At 47.0% G+C, this 22,557-nt stretch overlaps 13 non-coding genes across 13 annotated transcripts; all 13 read left to right on the forward strand.

Annotated features, from left to right (window-relative positions):
- The first annotated feature begins 458 nt into the window (after window positions 1-458).
- Window positions 459-530, forward strand: TRNAP-CGG (transfer RNA proline (anticodon CGG)). The gene has a single exon. It is a non-coding gene; the product is annotated as a tRNA-Pro (tRNA).
- An 804-nt stretch (window positions 531-1,334) lies between these two features.
- On the forward strand, window positions 1,335-1,406 carry TRNAP-CGG (transfer RNA proline (anticodon CGG)). The gene has a single exon. It is a non-coding gene; the product is annotated as a tRNA-Pro (tRNA).
- A 793-nt stretch (window positions 1,407-2,199) lies between these two features.
- Window positions 2,200-2,271, forward strand: TRNAP-CGG (transfer RNA proline (anticodon CGG)). The gene has a single exon. It is a non-coding gene; the product is annotated as a tRNA-Pro (tRNA).
- Window positions 2,272-3,064: 793 nt separating this feature from the next.
- On the forward strand, window positions 3,065-3,136 carry TRNAP-CGG (transfer RNA proline (anticodon CGG)). Its single transcript has one exon. It is a non-coding gene; the product is annotated as a tRNA-Pro (tRNA).
- Window positions 3,137-3,939: 803 nt separating this feature from the next.
- On the forward strand, window positions 3,940-4,011 carry TRNAP-CGG (transfer RNA proline (anticodon CGG)). Its single transcript has one exon. It is a non-coding gene; the product is annotated as a tRNA-Pro (tRNA).
- Window positions 4,012-13,266: 9,255 nt separating this feature from the next.
- TRNAP-UGG (transfer RNA proline (anticodon UGG)) lies at window positions 13,267-13,338 on the forward strand. The gene has a single exon. It is a non-coding gene; the product is annotated as a tRNA-Pro (tRNA).
- An 805-nt stretch (window positions 13,339-14,143) lies between these two features.
- Window positions 14,144-14,215, forward strand: TRNAP-UGG (transfer RNA proline (anticodon UGG)). Its single transcript has one exon. It is a non-coding gene; the product is annotated as a tRNA-Pro (tRNA).
- Window positions 14,216-15,019: 804 nt separating this feature from the next.
- Window positions 15,020-15,091, forward strand: TRNAP-UGG (transfer RNA proline (anticodon UGG)). Its single transcript has one exon. It is a non-coding gene; the product is annotated as a tRNA-Pro (tRNA).
- Window positions 15,092-15,884: 793 nt separating this feature from the next.
- On the forward strand, window positions 15,885-15,956 carry TRNAP-UGG (transfer RNA proline (anticodon UGG)). Its single transcript has one exon. It is a non-coding gene; the product is annotated as a tRNA-Pro (tRNA).
- Window positions 15,957-16,761: 805 nt separating this feature from the next.
- TRNAP-UGG (transfer RNA proline (anticodon UGG)) lies at window positions 16,762-16,833 on the forward strand. The gene has a single exon. It is a non-coding gene; the product is annotated as a tRNA-Pro (tRNA).
- An 805-nt stretch (window positions 16,834-17,638) lies between these two features.
- TRNAP-UGG (transfer RNA proline (anticodon UGG)) lies at window positions 17,639-17,710 on the forward strand. The gene has a single exon. It is a non-coding gene; the product is annotated as a tRNA-Pro (tRNA).
- Window positions 17,711-18,515: 805 nt separating this feature from the next.
- Window positions 18,516-18,587, forward strand: TRNAP-UGG (transfer RNA proline (anticodon UGG)). Its single transcript has one exon. It is a non-coding gene; the product is annotated as a tRNA-Pro (tRNA).
- An 804-nt stretch (window positions 18,588-19,391) lies between these two features.
- Window positions 19,392-19,463, forward strand: TRNAP-UGG (transfer RNA proline (anticodon UGG)). Its single transcript has one exon. It is a non-coding gene; the product is annotated as a tRNA-Pro (tRNA).
- The last annotated feature ends 3,094 nt before the right edge of the window (window positions 19,464-22,557 follow it).

Below are 22,557 nucleotides of genomic sequence, written 5' to 3' on the forward strand. Positions count from 1 at the left end.
CGTATACAAGTACTCGTATTTATGCGTTATGTGGACACAAATGTAGCTTGTTGATCTCGGGGTATGGTTCTCGCTTTGAATGCAAGAAATTCCGGAATCCAAGCCCGGTAGTTTTATTTTTCTGGGATGAGTCGGCCATCATAAGGACAATACACGAAGACTCCTGTGACCTGAGTTGTATTCATCTCAATAGATTGTTAGAGTGTGTGGTGAGTCAAGTTAGAAATGTCATTTATTATTGGTTCCCATATCATTGTTTTTGTTATAGAAAAGTGATATTGCTTTTCGTGCAAGTCTATAACCATGCATTTTCAACCAACATCTTGTATTAAGAACATTTTCAAAACTTATTTGGGTCAAAAATGTTCATTATCTCTCAGCAAAGTTACATCTCATGAGATAATCGAAGTGTTGATTGAACCTCATTTTCATACATTATTCACTGGTTGAAAACGTGTGGCTCGTTGGTCTAGGGGTATGATTTTCGCTTCGGGTGCGAGAGGTCCCGGGTTCAAATCCCGGACGAGCCCAAGCACCATTTTCTTGGGGATTGGTCAATTTTGAACTGGCCCTGGCTTTTATCTTCACAACTTTTGCTGCACAGCATGCTGAGGTATGGGCAATCAATGCTATCAATGACATAGCGTAGGGACTCCTTCGTTCATCAATAAATTAGCAATTGCCTTTATATCATGATAATAACTTGACACCAATGATGATATCATGATTAAAATCTAAATTAGTGTAAAATAAGCAATTCAAGAAATCGCGTCATTGAAAGGGTTTGTGCCTGACTCAATCTGGGCAAATTCTTGACTCATTGTGCTATTCTCTTTCAGTTTACTATTCAAAAGTTATGATTTTTACATGAAGCCTCGTATACAAGTACTCGTATTTATGCGTTATGTGGACACAAATGTAGCTTGTTGATCTCGGGGTATGGTTCTCGCTTTGAATGCAAGAAATTCCGGAATCCAAGCCCTTTAGTTTTATTTTTCTGGGATGAGTCGGCCATCATAAGGACAATACACGAAGACTCCTGTGACTTGAGTTGTATTCATCTCAATAGATTGTTAGAGTGTGTGGTGAGTCAAGTGAGAAATGTCATTAAATATTGGTTCCCATATCATTGTTTTTGTTATAGAAAAGTGATATTGCTTTTCGTGCAAGTCTATAACCATGCATTTTCAACCAACATCTTGTATTAAGAACATTTTCAAAACTTATTTGGGTCAAAAATGTTCATTATCTCTCAGCAAAGTTACATCTCATGAGATAATCGAAGTGTTGATTGAACCTCATTTTCATACATTATTCACTGGTTAAAAACGTGTGGCTCGTTCGTCTAGGGGTATGATTTTCGCTTCGGGTGCGAGAGGTCCCGGGTTCAAATCCCGGACGAGCCCAAGCACCATTTTCTTGGGGATTGGTCAATTTTGAACTGGCCCTGGCTTTTATCTTAACAACTTTTGCTGCACAGCATGCTGAGGTATGGGCAATCAATGCTATCAATGACATAGCGTAGGGACTACTTCGTTCATCCATGAATTAGCAATCATGATAATATCTTGACACCAATGATGATACCATGATTAAAATCAAAATTCGTGTAAAATAAGCAATTCAAGAAATCGCATCATTGAAAGGGTTTGTGCCTGACTCAATCTGGGCAAATTCTTGACTCATTGTGCTATTCTCTTTCAGTTTTCTATTCAAAAGTTATGATTTTTACATGAAGCCTCGTATACAAGTACTCGTATTTATGCGTTATGTGGACACAAATGTAGCTTGTTGATCTCGGGGTATGGTTCTCGCTTTGAATGCAAGAAATTCCGGAATCCAAGCCCGATAGTTTTATTTTTCTGGGATGAGTCGGCCATCATAAGGACAATACACGAAGACTCCTGCGACCTGAGTTGTATTCATCTCAATAGATTGTTAGAGTGTGTGGTGAGTCAAGTGAGAAATGTCATTAAATATTGGTTCCCATATCATTGATTTTGTTATAGAAAAGTGATATTGCTTTTCGTGCAAGTCTATAACCATGCATTTTCAACCAACATCTTGTATTAAGAACATTTTCAAAACTTATTTGGGTCAAAAATGTTCATTATCTCTCAGCAAAGTTACATCTCATGAGATAATCGAAGTGTTCATTGAACCTTATTTTCATACATTATTCACTGGTGGAAAACTTGTGGCTCGTTGGTCTATGGGTATGATTTTCGCTTCGGGTGCGAGAGGTCCCGGGTTCAAATCCCGGACGAGCCCAAGCACTATTTTCTTGGGGATTGGTCAATTTTGAACTGGCCCTGGCTTTTATCTTCACAACTTTTGCTGCACAACATGCTGAGGTATGGGCAATCAATGCTATCAATGACATAGCGTAGGGACTACTTCGTTCATCCATAAATTAGCAATCATGATAATATCTTGACACCAATGATGATACCATGATTAAAATCAAAATTCGTGTAAAATAAGCAATTCAAGAAATCGCGTCATTGAAAGGGTTTGCGCCTGACTCAATCTGGGCAAATTCTTGACTCATTGTGCTATTCTCTTTCAGTTTACTATTCAAAAGTTATGATTTTTACATGAAGCCTCGTATACAAGTACTCGTATTCATGCGTTATGTGGACACAAAGGTAGCTTGTTGATCTCGGGGTATGGTTCTCGCTTTGAATGCAAGAAATTCCGGAATCCAAGCCCGGTAGTTTTATTTTTCTGGGATGAGTCGGCCATCATAAGGACAATACACGAAGACTGCTGTGACCTGAGTTGTATTCATCTCAATAGATTCTTAGAGTGTGTGGTGAGTCAAGTTAGAAATGTCATTAAATATTGGTTCCCATATCATTGTTTTTGTTATAGAAAAGTGATATTGCTTTTCGTGCAAGTCTATAACCATTTATTTTCAACCAACATCTTGTATTAAGAACATTTTCAAAACTTATTTGGGTCAAAAATGTTCATTATCTCTCAGCAAAGTTACATCTCATGAGATAATCGAAGTGTTGATTTAACCTCATTTTCATACATTATTCACTGGTTGAAAACGTGTGGCTCGTTGGTCTAGGGGTATGATTTTCGCTTCGGGTGCGAGAGGTCCCGGGTTCAAATCCCGGGCGAGCCCAAGCACAATTTTCTTGGGGATTGGTCAATTTTGAACTGGCCCTGGCTTTTATCTTCACAACTTTTCCTGCACAGCATGCTGAGGTATGGGCAATCAATGCTATCAATGACATAGCGTAGGGACTCCTTCGTTCATCAATAAATTAGCAATTGCCTTTATATCATGATAATAACTTGACACCAATGATGATATCATGATTAAAATCAAAATTCGTGTAAAATAAGCAATTCAAGAAACGCGTCATTGAAAGGGTTTGTGCCTGACTCAAGCTGGGCAAATTCTTGACTCATTGTCCTATTCTCTGTCAGTTTACTATTCAAAAGTTATGATTTTTACATGAAGCCTCGTATACAAGCACTCGTATTTATGCGTTATGTGGACACAAAGGTAGCTTGTTGATCTCGGGGTATGGTTCTCGCTTTGAATGCAATAAATTCAGGAATCCAAGCCTGGTAGTTTTATTTTTCTGGGATGAGTCGGCCATCATAAGGACAATACACGACGACTCCTGCGACCTGAGTTGTATTCATCTCAATAGATTGTTAGAGTGTGTGGTGAGTCAAGTTAGAAATGTCATTAAATATTGGTTCCCATTTCATTGTTTCTGTTATAGAAAAGTGATATTGCTTTTCGTGCAAGTCTATAACCATGCATTTTCAACCAACATCTTGTATTAAGAACATTTTCAAAACTTATTTGGGTCAAAAATGTTCATTATCTCTCAGCAAAGTTAGATCTCATGAGATAATCGAAGTGTTGATTTAACCTCATTTTCATTCATTATTCACTGGTTGAAAAGGTGTGGCTCGTTGGTCTAGGGGTATGATTTTCGCTTCGGGTGCGAGAGGTCCCGGGTTCAAATCCCGGACGAGCCCAAGCACCATTTTCTTGGGGATTGGTCAATTTTGAACTGGCCCTGGCTTTTATCTTCACAACTTTTGCTGCACAGCATGCTGAGGTATGGGCAATCAATGCTATCAATGACATAGCGTAGGGACTACTTCGTTCATCCATAAATTAGCAATCATGATAATATCTTGACACCAATGATGATACCATGATTAAAATCAAAATTCGTGTAAAATAAGCAATTCAAGAAATCGCATCATTGAAAGGGTTTGTGCCTGACTCAATCTGGGCAAATTCTTGACTCATTGTGCTATTCTCTTTCAGTTTACTATTCAAAAGTTATGATTTTTACATGAAGCCTCGTATACAAGTACTCGTATTTATGCGTTATGTGGACACAAAGGTAGCTTGTTGATCTCGGGGTATGGTTCTCGCTTTGAATGCAAGAAATTCCGGAATCCAAGCCCGGTAGTTTTATTTTTCTGGGATGAGTCGGCCATCAAAAGGACAATACACGAAGACTCCTGCGACCTGAGTTGTATTCATCTCAATAGATTGTTAGAGTGTGTGGTGAGTCAAGTTAGAAATGTCATTAAATATTGGTTCCCATATCATTGTTTTTGTTATAGAAAAGTGATATTGCTTTTCGTGCAAGTCTATAACCATGCATTTTCAACCAACATCTTGTATTAAGAACATTTTCAAAACTTATTTGGGTCAAAAATGTTCATTATCTCTCAGCAAAGTTACATCTCATGAGATAATCGAAGTGTTGATTGAACCTCATTTTCATACATTATTCACTGGGTGAAAACGTGTGGCTCGTTGGTCTAGGGGTACGATTTTCGCTTCGGGTGCGAGAGGTCCCGGTTTCAAATCCCGGACGAGCCCAAGCACCATTTTCTTGGGGATTGGTCAATTTTGAACTGGCCCTGGCTTTTATCTTCACAACTTTTGCTGCACAGCATGCTGAGGTATGGGCAATCAATGCTATCAATGACATTGCGTAGGGACAACTTCGTTCATCCATAAATTAGCAATCATGATAATATCTTGACACCAATGATGATACCATGATTAAAATCAAAATTCGTGTCAAATAAGCATTTCAAGAAATCTCATCATTGAAAGGGTTTGTGCCTGACTCATTCTGGGCAAATTATTGACTCATTGTGCTATTCTCTTTCAGTTTACTATTCAAAAGTTATGATTTTTACATGAAGCCTCGTATACAAGTGTAGTGGTGATACGCGCTGGGGTAGCGATCAGGTGGCAGCGCGTTGTGATTGGATGTGTGTGTGGTGACGCGCGCTGACGGTGAGGGATCAGGGGTCAGCGCGGGATCGTGGGTTGTGTGGTGTTGATTGGCTGGGTGCCGGTGACGTGCTGGTGTGGGAGTGATCGAGTGGCAGCGCGGCGTGATTGGTTGGTGAGTGAAAACACGCTTTGGGGAAAAAGAATCGTAGAGATAGCGCGTTGTGATTGGTTCACTAACAAGCGATGCTCGCATCGAGGTCCGCATCCGCTCCGTCTCCCGGGAGGAACGACTATTTAAGGGGATGCGCACAGGCGCACGAGGAGAGTGTAACCAGCGAAGACTGAAGACGGGAGGAAGAGCCAGGGCCCTGCGGTACCTAGTCCCGCTGTCCTGAGAGGACCGGGACTCTGTGTAACCCAGAGGCGGGGTGTAGGGTGAGCATGCAGTGTCAGCATGCCGAGTGTGTAGCCGGGGCCTAGAGTCTACACGAGACAAGTGATATGGGTGTAGCCAGAAGCGTAGGGTCTCCACGAGACGAGTCTACACAAGAAGAGTCCACACGAGACGAGTGATGTGTGTGTAGCCAGAGGCATAGGGTCTACACGAGAAGAGTCTACACGAGAAGAGTCTACACGAGACGAGTAATGTGTGTGTAGCCAGAGGCATAGGGTCTACACGAGAAGAGTCTACACGAGACGAGTGATGTGTGTGTAGCCAGAGGCATAGGGTCTACACGAGGCGAGTCCACACGAGACGAGTGAGGTGTGTGTAGCCAGAGGCCTGGAGTCTACACGAGTTCAGTACGGTGTGTTATAAGAAGAATAGAGGTTACGAGTTGTACCGGTGTCTGGTGACCGTACGCGGAAGAATAGAGACTACACGTTGTATCGAGATAAGCGAAGATTTAATAAAAGAAGTGTGTTACCCGTCAAGGAGTTTCCTGCCGTCATTTCCAATACTTCAACTGGCGTCAGAAGTGAAACTGTCTTCCAAGCATGGATACGAGGAAGACCGTTCGGACCCACGGGAGTGACCGCGAGGACAACCTTGACGACCCGGGCCAGCTGCCGTCGGGGGGTGAGGACGAAGAATGGCCCACGCTGCAGGATCCGCCGGCGGCGCCGGAGGAGCGGCGGGGGACCGAGGCCGTGCTCCGGGAGGCGCACTCTCGTCTGGCGGAGCTGCTGCTCGCCGCCGCGTCCATCCTGGCGGAGATCAGCTCGTCGGCAGGAGCGGAGACGGCAGCGGACATTCTACAGGATCGCCCTGCAGATTCCCGCCAAAATGACTTGGCGATTCCCGCCATTTCATCGGCGGCGACTTTTGGCGGGAACGGCGACCGCCACGTGGTTGCGGGTCTCCAAGCGCGCCATCTTACGTCATCGACGCGCGCTGCGGACCGCCATCAGGCGTCCGCCATTGGAGCCGCCATCTTACACACCGATGGCGCGGCGGGAAGGAACCACGACGCAGAGGACGACTTCATTTTTCAACAGCGCCTCCCCGCATTGTCAGCCTTCAAGACGGAAGGCGGGGACTGGGGCCAGTTTCACCGCAGGTTTTTGGCGCATCAGGAGATGTCGGCCTGGTCCGATGCTACGGCGCTGCGGGCATTGCCTGCCATGTTGGACGACAACGCGCTCGCGGCCTTCATGTCAGCTCGGAGGTCGGACCGATCCACGCTTAAGGCAGCACTGGGTCTCATGGCCAGGGTCTACGGACCTCCCTCGGCGTGCCGCCATCATTTTTATGCGAGGCGGAAGGCGGACGCGGAGACCGCGCTCGCCTATCGCACGGCGTTGCTGGCTCTCGCCGATGCTGCATTCCCTCGGATGGACGAGGAGGGCCAGGATGCGATGGTTTTGGAGCAGCTGCTTAAGTTGGCACAGGACCTGGGGGCCCCCATCAACACGGCCGACGAGATCGACATTTCTTCCTTACGGGTCGCTACGAGTATACAAGCGCACGAGGCCCTTCAACGCAAACAGGGGGTCGTCTGCAACGCTACTGTGGCCTCAACTCCGGGTCCGGTGATCACCGAACTACAAGTCGTCAGTCCGCGAGAGGAGGCGTTCACCGCGGGACGACCGGGGGACTGGAGGTCGGGGGGTCGGTCGCCTCTGCGATCGACCCGCAAGCTGGAGCAACCGAGATCACCGACGACCCTCATCACGTGCTACAACTGCGGCCTCCGGGGCCACGTGGCGTCCGGTTGCCGCGCTCCCCGTCAGCGCGCCATGGGATCTCGGCTGGACGACGACCAAGGCCCCAAGGCATCCCTACAAACCCCGGCAAGTCGCGGCACCTCACATGCTCGGCCCACACACTCGACACGCATGGGCCGTCGCGGAGCGATGGAAGAGGGCCGGTTAGGGTTCGGGGATTCGGTACGGCGAGGGGGTTTCGGCCGGGACCGGAGAGACATTGAGTGGTCGGAGTTGGGACATAGAATTGTGGCTGCTTCAGCGGGTTCATCCGTCGTTGCGGGTTCTATTGATGGGGTAGAGGTCAGGGTATTGGTGGACACGGGGGCGTCGGCGACTATTATATCTGACCTCATTTATAACATTCTCCCCGTCCAGTGCCGTCCACTGCTCCCAGTGGATGTGCCGTTTTTCGCCGCAAATGGGGGATCGTTGGGCATTATCGGTCAGATTAGGGCGTCCATTTGCATTGGAGATATCAAATTGTCGGGACCCGTTTTTGTTTCGTCTTCTTTGGCGGTTCCTTGTCTATTGGGCACTGAGTTTTTGGCTAAGATGCCCATTAAAATTCTAATCGATCAGCGTTGCATTGAACTACCTTCGGGTCGCCGCATTTCATTTTTGACGAGCCCTACTGAGATTCGGACGGCGTGCGCCACGATACAAGCATTGGCGACGCAGACCGTGCACGTGCCCCCGGGTTCACAGATGTTAATTCGCCTCCGGTTAATGAAACCATGGGTAGAGGGGACTTCGGAACAAGGCATGCTTTTGGGTCCTTCTAACAGGGCTGTAGGAGGGGTCGATTTGTCGGTGGCTCACACTTTGGTTCGGGCGGACAAGGATCCATTTGTGATGGTTTTAAATGCTGGATCGCGGCCAGCCGTCATTCAGCAGGGTACCGTGCTGGCTCACGCGGCACGGGTTCCTGCGGAGGAGCGGCTGGTTGCGCATGTTGATCCGAGCCCCACGCAGAATATTGAACCGAGGGAGGACCTTGAATGGGTCCATTCGCTGTGCGAGGGCTTGGACGATTTGTCAGGGGTGCAGTTGGGTGCGCTGCGTGAGTTACTAATGGAATTTTCTGATGTGTTCAGTAAACATAAATATGACATTGGGTGTACGGATTTGTTACGCCACCACATTGACACGGGCGATGCGGCACCGGTCAGGTTAAATCCCTTCCGGCTGAAAAGGAACATGTTCAGTCGGCCGTTAACGATATGCTTGAAGCCGACATTATTTCGCCTTCCTCCAGTCCGTGGGGAGCACCTATTGTGCTGGTTAAGAAGCAAGACGGCTCCTTGCGATTTTGCGTAGATTTCCGTCGCCTGAATAAGATTTCTGTGGCTGACGCGTATCCGCTCCCCAGGATGGACGAGTCCCTCGATGCATTGTCTGGTGCGCAATATTTTTCGACTCTTGATTTGTTATCGGGATTCTGGCAGTTGCCACTCGACGAAGAGTCTAAACCTAAGACGGCATTTCGGACTCCAGGGGGCCTGTTCCAGTTTAACCGGTTACCCATGGGACTTCACTCCTCTCCAGCGACGTTTCAGCGCCTTATGGAGTTGGTTTTGTCAGGCTTGCAGTGGGAGACGTGCTTAATTTACCTTGACGATGTCATTGTTTTCAGTAAAACATTTGAGGAACACCTCCAGCGATTGAGAGGGGTGTTCTTGCGAATGCGATCGGCTAAATTGAAATTTAAACCGGCCAAATGCCACCTTTTTCGTAAGTCCGTTAGATACTTGGGTCACATTGTCGACTCTTCGGGGATCTCTACCGATCCTGCAAAGACGGACTGTGTCAGTTCATGGCCGACACCCACGTCAGTTGCAGACGTGCGCAGTTTCATTGGGTTTGCTTCGTATTATCGCCGATTCGTTGAGCACTTCGCCACTATTGCAAAACCCTTGCACGCTCTTACGGCGAAGGGTGTGAAGTTCAAATGGGGACCGGAAGAGGGGGCCGCGTTCTGCGCCCTCCGGGACGCCTTGGTGGGTGCCCCACCCTTGCGTTATCCGGATTTTGCGAGTCCCTTCTTGCTAGACACGGATGCTAGCAACACGGGCATTGGGGGGGTACTGTCCCAGGTCGTTGGGGGAGTCGAAAGGGTGGTCGCTTATGGTAGCAGGGTGTTGTCTCCGGCTGAGCAGCGCTACTGCGTCACCCGTCGTGAACTGCTCGCCATTGTTTTTTTTGTACAACAGTTCAGACCGTATCTCTATGGGCGTCACTTTACGGTCCGGACGGACCACGCGGCGCTACAGTATTCATTGAGGGTCGCCCAACCCTCGGGCCAATTGTCACGGTGGTTGGAAGTCCTCCAAGACTATCAGTTCACGACCACATACCGTAAGGGGTTGCGACACACAAATGCCGATGCCCTGTCGCGATTGTTGCCGTGTCAGAAATGTGCGTGTCTATCGGGATCGGCGCGCTGTAAACCGCCGGGTGTGGAATATAAGGGGACATTGGCTGCGACTGCGGCCGCGCCAATCGGGGATGTCCCCGCTACCTATCAGGATCGGGACTCGCTGCTCTCATTGTCGCTGGGGGAGTGGGGCCGCCTCCAAATGGCGGACAGCTCCCTGCTAGCATTGCGCCGCAGGGTGGGTGGTCCTAAAGAGGACCAGGAGCGAACTGGCTCCTATCTACTTAAACAGGGCATGTTGATGAGATGGGACAGTTTGTCCCGGCGGCATGCGCTGGTGGTGCCTTCTGCTGTGAGGGGGAAAGTTGTTTTGGCCGCACACGAACGCCTCTTGCATTTGGGAGTAAACAAAACGCTTGCCCTGCTTCAGCGTGACTATTATTGGCCGGGAATGGGGAGTGACGTGGTAAATATTTTGAAGGGGTGCGTTGAGTGCGCCAGACGGAAACCACCGCCCGTGCTAGCTAATCCACCGCTGCAGTCTATTCAGGTCTCGCGCACTAACGAGCTCGTTGCACTCGATATTTTGGGGCCTTTTCCAGTCACGCCTAGAGGGAATAAATACCTGTTGGTGGGGGTCGAATATTTCACCCGGTGGCCTATGGCGTGGCCTCTCGCCAACCAGTCGGCAGCGGCTGTGACGGACGCCTTTGTCCAGGGCTATGTCCTGGACAAGGGGGCTCCCGAACGCTTGCTGACCGACCAAGGTAAACATTTTTCGAGTAAATTGTTGCAAGAGGTGTGCGATTTATTGGGTACTAAAAAGGTGCGTACCTCCCCGTACCACCCGCAGACAGACGGGATGGTGGAAAGACTTCACAAGACTTTGACTTCTATGCTGTGCCAGCAGGTGTGTGAGGCACATGTAGATTGGGACCTGCAGGTCCCGGGGGTCCTTGCCGCGTACAGAATGGCCCCCCATGCAGCGACAGGGTTTTCCCCATTCTATTTGATGTACGGTCGGGAAGCCGACCCGCCCATGGAAACGCAGCTTGGCCTGTCCGCTCCACGAACCAATTCTAAATTGGCAGAACATATTAAATTCAATATTCACAAGCTAACAGAAGCAAGGGAGGCCGCACGGCTTAATTCGCGGGCTCGCCAAATTGCTAATGAACGACTGCGGGCACGGAAGGTGTCCGTGCACGAATGGAAACCGGGTGACAGGGCCTGGCTGCATTGCCCTCAGGCGCCCTTGGCTACGTCGCCTAAATTGTTGAGGCCATGGCGGGGGCCCGTGGAGATTGTGCGCATTGCACGGCCCCAGTGCGTTCAGATAAAATGGGGAAAACGACGGTGGTACGTCCACCCCTCCCGACTGAAACCGTTCTCGCCTCCATATGGCCTCCCATTGTGTCGTGAGGGCCGAGCATGTGACGTGACCAACGACCCAAAGGGGGAAATGTCTCTGCCTGATCCTCACATGTCTCCGCCTGATCTGCTCCCAGGTGTCTCGGAACTGACAGCTGCCGACCACCGGCGGCCGGATCTTCGTGGCGGGGCCGGGCCTTTCAGGCCCGTTCCACGCCGTCTAGAGCAGCCGGAGCCGCCTGACGGTCGTCAGTGTCCCGTCCCGTATGACGGACCGGCCAGACGGACTCGCGCCAGGTCGCGCTACTTTGTTTGACCTGCCACGTGAGGAGTCGGGGCAGTGGGAGCGCCTCGTCACTTCGTTAGTTGCAGAGACGCGGGGCGCGTTCGTTTTCTAGAAATCGTTTTTATTATGTTGTTCGTCGGGCTGTATATAGTTTTTTTTATAAGGTGTTGTGTGTGGTATTGTTAACTTTTCTTGTGGTTATTGTCAAATTGTACATAGGTTGCTGTTGTGTTGTTGTTGTGTTATGGGGCACACTGGGGGGGGGGGGGGGGGGGTTTGTTGTGTTGACGATGTGGGAGGTTGTTGGTTAGCAGCCGGGACGGCTGCGAGCTATGTGGGGGGGGGTGATGTAGTGGTGATACGCGCTGGGGTAGCGATCAGGTGGCAGCGCGTTGTGATTGGATGTGTGTGTGGTGACGCGCGCTGACGGTGAGGGATCAGGGGTCAGCGCGGGATCGTGGGTTGTGTGGTGTTGATTGGCTGGGTGCCGGTGACGTGCAGGTGTGGGAGTGATCGAGTGGCAGCGCGGCGTGATTGGTTGGTGAGTGAAAACACGCGTTGGGGAAAAAGGATTGTAGAGATAGCGCGTTGTGATTGGTTCACTAACAAGCGATGCTCGCATCGAGGTCCGCATCCGCTCCGTCTCCCGGGAGGAACGACTATATAAGGGGATGCGCACAGGCGCACGGGGAGAGTGTAACCAGCGAAGACTGAAGACGGGAGGAAGAGCCAGGGCCCTGCGGTACCTAGTCCCGCTGTCCTGAGAGGACCGGGACTCTGTGTATCCCAGAGGCGGGGTGTAGGGTGAGCATGCAGTGTCAGCATGCCGAGTGTGTAGCCGGGGCCTAGAGTCTACACGAGACAAGTGATATGGGTGTAGCCAGAGGCGTAGGGTCTACACGAGACGAGTCTACACAAGAAGAGTCCACACGAGACGAGTGATGTGTGTGTAGCCAGAGGCATAGGGTCTACACGAGAAGAGTCTACACGAGAAGAGTCTACACGAGACGAGTGATGTGTGTGTAGCCAGAGGCATAGGGTCTACACGAGAAGAGTCTACACGAGACGAGTGATGTGTGTGTAGACAGAGGCATAGGGTCTACACGAGGCGAGTCCACACGAGACGAGTGAGGCGTGTGTAGCCAGAGGCCTGGAGTCTACACGAGTTCAGTACGGTGTGTTATAAGAAGAATAGAGGTTACGAGTTGTACCGGTGTCTGGTGACCGTACGCGGAAGAATAGAGACTACACGTTGTATCGAGATAAGCGAAGATTTAATAAAAGAAGTGTGTTACCCGTCAAGGAGTTTCCTGCCGTCATTTCCAATACTTCACAAGTACTCGTATGTATGCGTTATGTGGACACAAAGGTAGCTTGTTGATCTCGGGGTATGGTTCTCGCTTTGAATGCAAGAAATTCCGGAATCCAAGCCCGGTAGTTTTATTTTTCTGGGATGAGTCGGCCATCAAAAGGACAATACACGAAGACTCCTGCGACCTGAGTTGTATTCATCTCAATAGATTGTTAGAGTGTGTGGTGAGTCAAGTTAGAAATGTCATTAAATATTGGTTCCCATATCATTGTTTTTGTTATAGAAAAGTGATATTGCTTTTCGTGCAAGTCTATAACCATGCATTTTCAACCAACTTCTTGTATTAAGAACATTTTCAAAACTTATTTGTGACAAAAATGTTCATTATCTCTCAGCAAAGTTACATCTCATGAGATAATCGAAGTGTTGATTGAACCTCATTTTCATACATTATTCACTGGTTGAAGAAGAGTGGCTCGTTGGTCTAGGGGAATGATTCTCGCTTTGGGTGCGAGAGGTCCCGGGTTCAAATCCCAGACGAGCCCAGGCACCATTTTCTTGGGGATTGGTCAATTTTGAACTGGCCCTGGTTTTTATTTTCACAACTTTTGCTGCACAGCATGCTGAGGTATGGGCAATCAATGCTATCAATGACATAGCCTAGGGACTCCTTCGTTCATCAATAAATTAGCAATTGCCTTTATATCATGATAATAACTTGACACCAATGATGATATCATGATTAAAATCTAAATTCGTGTAAAATAAGCAATTCAAGAAATCGCGTCATTGAAAGGGTTTGTGCCTGACTCAAGCTGGGCAAATTCTTGACTCATTGTCCTATTCTCTGTCAGTTTACTATTCAAAAGTTATGATTTTTACTTGAAGCCTCGTATACAAGTACTCGTATTTATGCGTTATGTCGACACAAAGGTAGCTTGTTGGTCTCGGGGTATGGTTCTCGCTTTGAATGCAAGAAGTTCCGGATTCTTTGCCCGGTAGTTTTATTTTTCTGGGATGAGTCGGCCATCATAGGGACAATACACGAAGACTCCTGCGACCTGAGTTGTATTCATCTCAATAGATTGTTAGAGTGTGTGGTGAGTCAAGTTAGAAATGTCATTAAATATTGGTTCCCATATCATTGTTTTTGTTATAGAAAAGTGATATTGCTTTTCGTGCAAGTCTATAACCATGCATTTTCAACCAACATCTTGTATTAAGAACATTTTCAAAACTTATTTGTGACAAAAAATGTTCATTATCTCTCAGCAAAGTTACATCTCATGAGATAATCGAAGTGTTGATTGAACCTCATTTTCATACATTATTCACTGCTTGAAGAAGAGTGGCTCGTTGGTCTAGGGGAATGATTCTCGCTTTGGGTGCGAGAGGTCCCGGGTTCAAATCCCGGACGAGCCCAGGCACCATTTTCTTGGGGATTGGTCAATTTTGAACTGGCCCTGGTTTTTATTTTCACAACTTTTGCTGCACAGCATGCTGAGGTATGGGCAATCAATGCTATCAATGACATAGCCTAGGGACTCCTTCGTTCATCAATAAATTAGCAATTGCCTTTATATCATGATAATAACTTGACACCAATGATGATATCATGATTAAAATCTAAATTCGTGTAAAATAAGCAATTCAAGAAATCGCGTCATTGAAAGGGTTTGTGCCTGACTCAAGCTGGGCAAATTCTTGACTCATTGTCCTATTCTCTGTCAGTTTACTATTCAAAAGTTATGATTTTTACTTGAAGCCTCGTATACAAGTACTCGTATTTATGCGTTATGTCGACACAAAGGTAGCTTGTTGGTCTCGGGGTATGGTTCTCGCTTTGAATGCAAGAAGTTCCGGATTCTTTGCCCGGTAGTTTTATTTTTCTGGGATGAGTCGGCCATCATAGGGACAATACACGAAGACTCCTGCGACCTGAGTTGTATTCATCTCAATAGATTGTTAGAGTGTGTGGTGAGTCAAGTTAGAAATGTCATTAAATATTGGTTCCCATATCATTGTTTTTGTTATAGAAAAGTGATATTGCTTATCGTGCAAGTCTATAACCATGCATTTTCAACCAACATCTTGTATTAAGAACATTTTCAAAACTTATTTGTGACAAAAATGTTCATTATCTCTCAGCAAAGTTACATCTCATGAGATAATCGAAGTGTTGATTGAACCTCATTTTCATACATTATTCACTGCTTGAAGATGAGTGGCTCGTTGGTCTAGGGGTATGATTCTCGCTTTGGGTGCGAGAGGTCCCGGGTTCAAATCCCGGACGAGCCCAAGCACCATTTTCTTGGGGATTGGTCAATTTTGAACTGGCCCTGGCTTTTATCTTCACAACTTTTGCTGCACAGCATGCTGAGGTATGGGCAATCAATGCTATCAATGACATAGCGTAGGGACTACTTCGTTCATCCATGAATTAGCAATCATGATAATATCTTGACACCAATGATGATACCATGATTAAAATCAAAATTCGTGTAAAATAAGAAATTCAAGAAATCGCATCATTGAAAGGGTTTGTGCCTGACTCAATCTGGGCAAATTCTTGACTCATTGTGCTATTCTCTTTCAGTTTACTATTCAAAAGTTATGATTTTTACATGAAGCCTCGTATACAAGTACTAGTATTTATGCGTTATGTGGACACAAAGGTAGCTTGTTGATCTCGGGGTATGGTTCTCGCTTTGAATGCAAGAAATTCCGGAATCCAAGCCCGGTAGTTTTATTTTTCTGGGATGAGTCGGCCATCATAAGGACAATACACGAAGACTCCTGCGACCTGAATTGTATTCATCTCAATAGATTGTTAGAGTGTGTGGTGAGTCAAGTTAGAAATGTCATTAAATATTGGTTCCCATATCATTGTTTTTGTTATAGAAAAGTGATATTGCTTTTCGTGCAAGTCTATAACCATGCATTTTCAACCAACTTCTTGTATTAAGAACATTTTCAAAACTTATTTGTGACAAAAATGTTCATTATCTCTCAGCAAAGTTACATCTCATGAGATAATCGAAGTGTTGATTGAACCTCATTTTCATACATTATTCACTGCTTGAAGAAGAGTGGCTCGTTGGTCTAGGGGTATGATTCTCGCTTTGGGTGCGAGAGGTCCCGGGTTCAAATCCCGGACGAGCCCAGACACCATTTTCTTGGGGATTGGTCAATTTTGAACTGGCCCTGGTTTTTATCTTCACAACTTTTGCTGCACAGCATGCTGAGGTATGGGCAATCAATGCTATCAATGACATAGCCTAGGGACTCCTTCGTTCATCAATAAATTAGCAATTGCCTTTATATCATGATAATAACTTGACACCAATGATGATATCATGATTAAAATCTAAATTCGTGTAAAATAAGCAATTCAAGAAATCGCGTCATTGAAAGGGTTTGTGCCTGACTCAAGCTGGGCAAATTCTTGACTCATTGTCCTATTCTCTGTCAGTTTACTATTCAAAAGTTATGATTTTTACATGAAGCCTCGTATACAAGTACTCGTATTTATGCGTTATGTCGACACAAAGGTAGCTTGTTGGTCTCGGGGTATGGTTCTCGCTTTGAATGCAAGAAGTTCCGGATTCTTTGCCCGGTAGTTTTATTTTTCTGGGATGAGTCGGCCATCATAGGGACAATACACAAAGACTCCTGTGACCTGAGTTGTATTCATCTCAATAGATTGTTAGAGTGTGTGGTGAGTCAAGTTAGAAATGTCATTAAATATTGGTTCCCATATCATTGTTTTTGTTATAGAAAAGTGATATTGCTTTTCGTGCAAGTCTATAACCATGCATTTTCAACCAACATCTTGTATTAAGAACATTTTCAAAACTTATTTGTGACAAAAAATGTTCATTATCTCTCAGCAAAGTTACATCTCATGAGATAATCGAAGTGTTAATTGAACCTCATTTTCATACATTATTCACTGCTTGAAGAAGAGTGGCTCGTTGGTCTAGGGGTATGATTCTCGCTTTGGGTGCGAGAGGTCCCGGGTTCAAATCCCGGATGAGCCCAGGCATCATTTTTTTGGGGATTGGTCAATTTTGAACTGGCCCTGGCTTTTATCTTCACAACTTTTGCTGCACAGCATGCTGAGGTATGGGCAATCAATGCTATCAATGACATAGCCTCGGGACTCCTTCGTTCATCAATAAATTAGCAATTGCCTTTATATCATTATAATAACTTGACACCAATGATGATATCATGATTAAAATCTAAATTAGTGTAAAATAAGCAATTCAAGAAATCGCGTCATTGAAAGGGTTTGTGCCTGACTCAAGCTGTGCAAATTCTTGACTCATTGTCCTATTCTCTGTCAGTTTACTATTCAAAAGTTATGATTTTTACATGAAGCCTCGTATACAAGTACTCGTATTTATGCGTTATGTCGACACAAAGGTAGCTTGTTGGTCTCGGGGTATGGTTCTCGCTTTGAATGCAAGAAGTTCCGGATTCTTTGCCCGGTAGTTTTATTTTTCTGGGATGAGTCGGCCATCATAGGGACAATACACGAAGACTCCTGCGACCTGAGTTGTATTCATCTCAATAGATTGTTAGAGTGTGTGGTGAGTCAAGTTATAAATGTCATTAAATATTGGTTCCCATATAATTGTTTTTGTTATAGAAAAGTGATATTGCTTTTCGTGCAAGTCTATAACCATGCATTTTCAACCAACATCTTGTATTAAGAACATTTTCAAAACTTATTTGTGACAAAAAATGTTCATTATCTCTCAGCAAAGTTACATCTCATGAGATAATCGAAGTGTTGATTGAACCTCATTTTCATACATTATTCACTGCTTGAAGAAGAGTGGCTCGTTGGTCTAGGGGTATGATTCTCGCTTTGGGTGCGAGAGGTCCCGGGTTCAAATCCCGGACGAGCCCAGGCACCATTTTCTTGGGGATTGGTCAATTTTGAACTGGCCCTGGTTTTTATCTTCACAACTTTTGCTGCACAGCATGCTGAGGTATGGGCAATCAATGCAATCAATGACATAGCCTAGGGACTCCTTCGTTCATCAATAAATTAGCAATTGCCTTTATATCATGATAATAACTTGACACCAATGATGATATCATGATTAAAATCTAAATTCGTGTAAAATAAGCAATTCAAGAAATCGCGTCATTGAAAGGGTTTGTGCCTGACTCAAGCTGGGCAAATTCTTGACTCATTGTCCTATTCTCTGTCAGTTTACTATTCAAAAGTTATGATTTTTACATGAAGCCTCGTATACAAGTACTCGTATTAATGCGTTATGTCGACACAAAGGTAGCTTGTTGGTCTCGGGGTATGGTTCTCGCTTTGAATGCAAGAAGTTCCGGATTCTTTGCCCGGTAGTTTTATTTTTCTGGGATGAGTCGGCCATCATAGGGACAATACACGAAGACTCCTGCGACCTGAGTTGTATTCATCTCAATAGATTGTTAGAGTGTGTGGTGAGTCAAGTTAGAAATGTCATTAAATATTGGTTCCCATATAATTGTTTTTGTTATAGAAAAGTGATATTGCTTTTCGTGCAAGTCTATAACCATGCATTTTCAACCAACATCTTGTATTAAGAACATTTTCAAAACTTATTTGTGACAAAAAATGTTCATTATCTCTCAGCAAAGTTACATCTCATGAGATAATCGAAGTGTTGATTGAACCTCATTTTCATACATTATTCACTGCTTGAAGAAGAGTGGCTCGTTGGTCTAGGGGTATGATTCTCGCTTTGGGTGCGAGAGGTCCCGGGTTCAAATCCCGGATGAGCCCAGGCATCATTTTTTTGGGGATTGGTCAATTTTGAACTGGCCCTGGCTTTTATCTTCACAACTTTTGCTGCACAGCATGCTGAGGTATGGGCAATCAATGCTATCAATGACATAGCCTAGGGACTCCTTCGTTCATCAATAAATTAGCAATTGCCTTTATATCATGATAATAACTTGACACCAATGATGATATCATGATTAAATCTAAATTAGTGTAAAATAAGCAATTCAAGAAATCGCGTCATTGAAAGGGTTTGTGCCTGACTCAAGCTGGGCAAATTCTTGACTCATTGTCCTATTCTCTGTCAGTTTACTATTCAAAAGTTATGATTTTTACATGAAGCCTCGTATACAAGTACTCGTATTTATGCGTTATGTCGACACAAAGGTAGCTTGTTCGTCTCGGGGTATGGTTCTCGCTTTGAATGCAAGAAGTTCCGGATTCTTTGCCCGGTAGTTTTATTTTTCTGGGATGAGTCGGCCATCATAGGGACAATACACGAAGACTCCTGCGACCTGAGTTGTATTCATCTCAATAGATTGTTAGAGTGTGTGGTGAGTCAAGTTAGAAATGTCATTAAATATTGGTTCCCATATAATTGTTTTTGTTATAGAAAAGTGATATTGCTTTTCGTGCAAGTCTATAACCATGCATTTTCAACCAACATCTTGTATTAAGAACATTTTCAAAACTTATTTGTGACAAAAAATGTTCATTATCTCTCAGCAAAGTTACATCTCATGAGATAATCGAAGTGTTGATTGAACCTCATTTTCATACATTATTCACTGCTTGAAGAAGAGTGGCTCGTTGGTCTAGGGGTATGATTCTCGCTTTGGGTGCGAGAGGTCCCGGGTTCAAATCCCGGACGAGCCCACGCACCATTCTCTTGGGGATTGGTCAATTTTGAACTGGCCCTGGCTTTTATCTTCACAACTTTTGCTGCACAGCATGCTGAGGTATGGGCAATCAATGCTATCAATGACATAGCGTAGGGACTCCTTCGTTCATCAATAAATTAGCAATTGCCTTTATATCATGATAATAACTTGACACCAATGATGATATCATGATTAAAATCTAAATTAGTGTAAAATAAGCAATTCAAGAAATCGCGTCATTGAAAGGGTTTTGTGCCTGACTCAAGCTGGGCAAATTCTTGACTCATTGTCCTATTCTCTGTCAGTTTACTATTCAAAAGTTATGATTTTTACATGAAGCCTCGTATACAAGTACTCGTATTTATGCGTTATGTGGACACAAAGATAGCTTGTTGATCTCGGGGTATGATTCTCGCTTTGAATGCAAGAAATTCCGGATTCTTTGCCCGGTAGTTTTATTTTTTTGGGATGAGTCGGCCATCATAGTGTAATGCGGGCGAAAGCGACCTTCCGGATGTGACGTCACGAGGAGGCGGAGCCAGGTGACGTGGGTGAAAGGTTGGGGTCCTTAAGCGGGTAAACCGGAAAGAGAAGGCAGTCGGGGTGTGAATGGAAAGGTGTGGGGCCACGCGGGCGTACGAGCCGAGGGGGCACCGTCGAAGCGGGAGCCAACCTCGGGAACAGTAGGGAGCTACTGGGAGGTGTAAAGCTGCAGATAGAGATAGGCAGTAAGGCTGTGTGTGAGGGGCAGCGGGGTGGCTGCCAAGAGTCGCAGGAGCGACGAGAAGGCGAGACAGCACGAGGCTGTCAGAGCTGCAGCAGGAACAGCCAAGGGAGCTGTGTGAGAGTACAGTAGCGGAGCTGCTGTGGGGCTGCAAGAGTGACAAGAACAGCAGCGGGGCTGCTGATGGTGACTGGAGTGACATCGGAACCAGCACTGAGAGAATAAGAGAGACAGCCGTGTGGGAACGCAGTACGGACCGAATAAAGGACACTGAGCCAGAGATCGTGGTCAAGTCTTTTATTACACTGGGGTCAGAAGTGAAACGGCATGTCTAAGCAAGTAAGGAAGAAAATTCCCCCGGCGCCAGCATCGGCTTCTTCGTCCGACGACGACGAATTCCCTCCGACCACGGATTCTGCTGGGGTGGTGGAGGAGAGCCCTGCTGAGGCGAGCACGGGGACGGGCGTGGAAGATGTCGGCGCGATGGCGGGTCCGTCAACAACATCGGACGCTGAGCAAAGATGGCAACAGGTGGCAGAACAACTGGAGACACTCAAGGACGTCCTGGCGCATCTATGTCACCTCGTTACGCCAAGGACGACGACGGAACGAGAAGGTGCTCCACGGGCCGCCACGTTGCCTGCCCTGCCGCCGCCATTGGCCACGCGGCAAGAAGACGCCATCTTGCGCGCTCCGCGGCGCCAAACCGCCATCTTGGCCACGCCGCGGGCCGACGCCATTTTGAATTTGCCTCCAGAACAACCATCATTGGAAGACGGCGTAAAGAGGAGTCGGAGTCGCCACCTTACTACAGTTAAGGATTTCTCTATCGGGGGCGATTGGAGCGCTTTCGCCTGCCGATTTTTGGCGGCGGTTCGTTCAGCAAGATGGACCGATGCGGAGGCTTTGGAAGTGTTGCCGACTCTACTGGACGACGAATCTGTTCGATTTTTCCGTTCCATAACGGCCGATAAGAAGAAGACTTTATGTGGAGTTTTTGAGGAAATGGCCGACGCCTATGAGCCACCTGACGACGCGCATCGGCGATTCGCTCAACGACAACGAGCACCCGAAAAATCGCCCGTGGCGTTCAGGGGTGCGGTGTTGGAGCTGGCCATGGCAGCATATCCTGACACGCCACAGGATCTGCTTGAGCCTCTCATATTGGGAAAAATGCTGGAGCTGTCTCGGGATCTGGGGATCCCCATGCCTGTGTGTGGGCATGAGAAGCTCACGTCCCGGGCGGCAGCAAAGTGTCTGGATGCGCAGTTTAATCTCCGTCGCTGGAAGCAAGTGGCGGCATGGACGGGTGGGCCCGTCAAGGAAGGAGGCGCGATGGGGTGGGACCCCACAAGGGCGATCTATGTGCCGGATGAGCGGGGTCCTCGGGAGCTGACGGCCGCCTCCTCTCCATGGTCGGGACGCGGAAGGCCGGGGCCGCGCGCTACGCCATCGGGACGGGGCCGCCGGGATGCAAGACCTGCGCTTCGGCGCAACGAGGCCGATTGCTTCCGCTGCGGCCGTAGGGGCCATTACGCCAAAGATTGCTGGGCCCGCTTCCCGGGTCCGCCGCAGCAGGAGCCCACAACACCGGACAAGCCGACCAAGGGACCTCCGAAACAGGCATGTCGGCACGCACCAGACACTCGGCAAGGCTTTACACCTCACCCACCACCTTTGTTGCGCGATCCTATTGTTGTTGTTAAAGAAAGGCCATCGACGGGGCCTTGTCATTCAGTTACGCAGTGGCGCAAATTGGCACGGAGAGTTGTCGCGGCCGCTACGGGTTCGTCCACTGTACCGGGGTCTATACAAGGTGTGGACGTGCGCATTTTGGTCGACTCGGGAGCGTCTGCGACTATTATATCGGATGTCATTTTCCATCTGTTGGGCATTCCGCCGGGGGCTGTGCGTCCGGTTTATGGGTCTTGCGTCGCTGCGAACGGGGGTAGTATGGGTATCGTGGGCCAGGTGGATGCTAAGATATCTATTGGGGATGTGTCGGCTTCGGGCGTTGTGTTAATATCGAGATCTTTGGCGGTTCCTTGCTTACTAGGCACGGATTTTTTGGCTAAGATGCCCATTTTGATTAAAATCAATAAAAATTGTATTGAATTGCCGGGGGGCCGTCGAATCTCGTTTCTGCCGTCGCCCTGGGGGCGACCTGCTTCGGCCGTACAGGTGCAGGCGCTGTCCGTCGCATCTGTGGACATCCCACCTGGTTCACAGATGCTTATACCCTTGCGGTATCGGAAGCCCCTGCCCAATCGGCTAGGAGCAGTAGGGGTCTTGTTGTCGCCATCCGCCACGATAACAACAGGATTGGCGTTAGTTGGGGCACAGACCATCGTCCGGCCGGATCAAT

Source organism: Lampetra planeri, chromosome 24 (assembly GCF_965212315.1).
Source record: "Lampetra planeri chromosome 24, kcLamPlan1.2.h2, whole genome shotgun sequence".
In the NCBI taxonomy this organism is placed as follows: domain Eukaryota; kingdom Metazoa; phylum Chordata; class Hyperoartia; order Petromyzontiformes; family Petromyzontidae; genus Lampetra; species Lampetra planeri.